Consider the following 4,154-nt stretch of genomic DNA (forward strand, 5'->3'; position numbering starts at 1 on the left):
CTTCTTCCTCCTAAAATTTGCGTCAACAGAAACAAACTGATTTTTCCCTTAGTTTGTTGTTTTCACCTAAATTTTTCTTCGAAATTACTTATCCTTCTATTCTAATGGATTTTGTTTGAAACCCTGCCTCTCTATGCGTAGTATTGTCTCTAGCTTAGTTGTTCGCTTGCTAAGCCGTATATACTACACTAGTAGCATGTAACAACTATCTCTAGTTTTAAGAGAGAGAAGGCAAAGCGAGAGGAGATGAGGAGACATACAGGTATAGAAGAGAACCAGCCGTAAGTCGGCATGGGGAGCGCCGCCATCGCGCTCCCTCCACCTTGATGTTGTTTCTCTTCTCTTCTATTCCTTCCCCGTGTCGGCTTGCTCATTTTCGAGATCCCGGATCATAGGTTTAATCCACCGTCCTCGCGCAATTATGCCAGCTCGCTCCCCGGGCTCAGGATCTGTTTGTTCTTGATTTCGCGATTCAACCTGCCCTCCCCGGACCGTGATTAGAGCCCAATTTGGGGGGAAAAATTTCAGTTTTTCCCATCAAAGTTTCTTCTTTTCTGTATTCATTTGCTTCAGGCCTGGCTGATGTGCAACACAAGAAAACTGGTTTTCCCTGAACTGCAAGTTGTTTCAACCTAATATTTATGCTTCGAGATTACATCTTTTAGTTGTACCGTCACCCTGCCTCTGCATGCATAATAGTATTGTCTCTTAATTGTTGGCTTGCTAAGAGTAGCAGTATCTATGGCTAGGAAAGTGTAAGAGGTAACAGTTCATAGGATATGTGCAACTGACTAGTTATGATATTCCTCCGCTGCTTGGTTTTACATGAAGCGACAGCTATTTAGTAGTTTGCACCTTGCAATGCCTAGTAATCTGATTATGTTTCTTCCTTCATGTGGAATTGTAGGATAAGCTGCGTGGCACGGCATCTCCCGGGACTACAGCTCCTACTGGCGCTACATTTGAAGAGAGGAACCCTGAGCTGTATGCTGAATTGGTAAAACGTCTTTCAGATCAAAAGAGAAATTCCAGGAGGATGAGGCTGGCTGGTGCTTCTGCCTATTGTGTTGTGTTCGTCACCCTGTTGTACCTTGGCGATCGTGAGAAGCGTTTGTTTGAGAAGTCTTTCGGTGTTGGCAAATAGCTTTATCATCTATATATTATTCACCAGGGTTATGTATTTTCTGGTGCTAAGTCTAATGGTTTCTTAGATCGCCGTCTTTACGTTCTGAGACTATTGACTTTGTTATCTATGACTCTCCTGTAGCATGCGTGTGACATGCATTTGTGTACGATTAATTAATTATCTATGTATTACTACCTTAAGTACCTTCTATATATCTGATATGTGCAAGTAGATGCTATGGCGATCTCCTATAGCAGCTTTGGCTTTAATTGCTCTATCGAAAATACATATCCATCCATCTTCATCCATCCGTTAAATACCTCGAACAAAACCATTTTTTTCCGAGGTACATTGATACACTAAGACAACGACGTTACAGTGTATAACAGCTGAACATCGCGTATAGACGACAGTAGTTGAGTTTGTAGGAAGAAACATGAATTTGGAAACCGGGATAATATACTTAGCGTGCAGGCGACGTGGCTACAGTTAAAACCGCACCGGCACCGCACGTACTACGTACTATACTAGGCCGGAGCCAGTTTAGCTGCGGCGCGGGGCGGGGCTGAAGGGAACCGTTCGATTCATCCACGTGTCGTCCATCCGGCGCGGTGACAAACTGACACCAGCACTTACGCACCCACTCACTCCTTCTTCCTCCTCTCTACTACTCTCTTTCCCCCTCTCCTCTATTGAAGGTGAAAGAAACCAAAAAGAAGAGAGAGAGAGAGAGTGTGTGTGAGTTTGAAAAACCCAACCCAAAACCCTAGCCTTCGGGAAAGCCTCATCGCCGGCAACCAATCCGATGGCGCTTCTTCTGAGGGTGGTGAAGAAAGGGAGGGGGATGGCCGTCGTCGCCCAGAGCGGCGGCCGCGGCCTTTCCATGGTGGCCACGAGCGCCGGAGCCGCGGGAGGAGGAGACCTTGTCCCGAAGCTGCTCCGCCTCGGATGCCCACAGCATGTGTTGAGATTATAGGCATATAATGATTTAATTTATTCCATAAATAAATCATGGCATTGCAGATGTATACTAGCATTAACGCATCATTAGATCTACACATGTAAACTAAGCAGTAAAACATGAACAGATCAAATATGCGCAACATATTGAACACGTACCGAGGTGGTAGAAAGACCTGCTGCTCGGCAGGAACTTTTCGCGATTGCAGGCGTTTACGAAGGCGCGCAGCATGCGAGCGAAGAGGAAGACGAGCCATCGCGGACGAACAGGGAGCAGTCGCGCTAAGCGCTTCCCAAAAACCTTATTGCCGCCTTCTCCCGGTGCAGGACGTCGAAGGCAGAGGTTCCGGAGACCTGCTCTCCTGATCGCCGGTGCACGCCGGCGAGCGGGATGGAGTAATCTACGAGCGACGGCGCAGCACAGAGTAGGAGGCAAACACTAGATTGATTTTTCGTGTGTTGCGTGAAGACGGCAGGTCGGTTTATATAGAGAAGGGTCGCTTGATCAGGGCGCCCGCACGATCTCCACTGCGCGTAACCGAACCGGATAAGTCGCGCGTAACTTATCCGGACTCCACGCCGTTTTCACGCACCGGATTTTTCGGAACATTTCCAAAACAAAAACGAATCCGAATTTGCAGCAAAACAAAACTGCAAAAGGAGGCTGCATCTGCGCAAGGTGAGGAACTAATTTTTGGCAGACCATTCGACGCGTACGTCGTGCACGCGCGCCGCCTGCCCTGCCAGGCGAGGCGAGCGAGCGCGCGCGTGTTCCCCCTCTTCTCTCCACCACACATGCTTCAAGTGACTAGGAGGGCATTCTCCCTTTTAAGGAGGTCTCCCTCTCCTAGAATAAGTAAGGTGGTACTAAACTCCACATGCATGCCATCCTATGAGGTGGGCTTTTGTGATTTTCTAAAGAATTAATCTTCGAGTGGGCTAAGGCCCATCCATTAATTCCAACAGCCTAGAGCAGCGGCGGCACCACTCGTCGCCGGAGCCGGCGTCACCACAACCACTGCCACCGCCATGGCTGGGGCCGCGAAAGGCGCAACCTTTCCGCCGCGTTCCGGGGCCATGGCCAAGCAGGATCTGGTGGGGGTGGAGAAGGAGCTCCGCTTCGGATCACCAGCCATGGCCACGCCCACACCCACCAAAGGCGCCAAAGGAGCTGCCTTTCCGTGCCCTGGACCAGGAGCCTTGGTCACTCTGGACCTGGTTCCAAAGAAGCTCTCGTTTGATCCACTGCCCGGCGCTGCTGCAGTCGGTGGCGGCGAGGCTCCCAAGAAGGTGGTCACCTCGTCGCCGTCGTCACCCTCGAAGAACGCTCGTCTTTACACTGGTGGAGAAATGCTCTTTACTCCTGGTTTAGAACCCTTTGTAGTCCCGGTTTTCCAACCGGGACTACAAATCCGGGACTAAAGATCGCTATCTTTAGTCCCGGTTCAAATAACCGGGACTAAAGATCGATCTTTAGTCCCGGTTGGTAACACCAACCGGGAGTAAAGAGGGGGAATCTTTAGTCCCGGTTGGTGTTACCAACCAGGACTAAAGAGGGGAAGCGACAGTTCCTCGAGATTTATTATTATTATTATTTTGTTGTTGATTTGCTAATGGCTAGTGTTAATCTATGTATTTTCTCCCGAATCCAATGAGATGCACATCCCCAAATCAACATCACAAATCAAATACATCACAAATACTACACACAGATCAACTACATCACAAATCCTAAAAACTACACACAAATTAAATACATCACAGATTATACAAATTATACATCTTAGATCCATGCGATGCAATGAATCACAAAATCTAAAAAATTATACATCTAGTGAAACACAAATTATATATAAAAAAACCGAGCCAGCGCTCGGCCGCCGCCCGCGCACAGCTGCCTGCCCGCGCACAGCCGCGGCCGCCGCCTGCCCGCGCGCAGCCGCGGCCGCCTGCCCGCCGCCGCCGCCCGCCGGCCGCCCGCCCGCGCGCGGCCGCGCCGCCGGCCGCCGGCCGCCTCCACGCGCGCGGCCGCGCCGCGCCGCCGCCCGCCTCCACGCGCGCGGCCGCC

The sequence above is a fragment of the Oryza sativa genome, chromosome 7, assembly GCF_034140825.1.
Source record: "Oryza sativa Japonica Group chromosome 7, ASM3414082v1".
Classification (NCBI taxonomy): domain Eukaryota; kingdom Viridiplantae; phylum Streptophyta; class Magnoliopsida; order Poales; family Poaceae; genus Oryza; species Oryza sativa.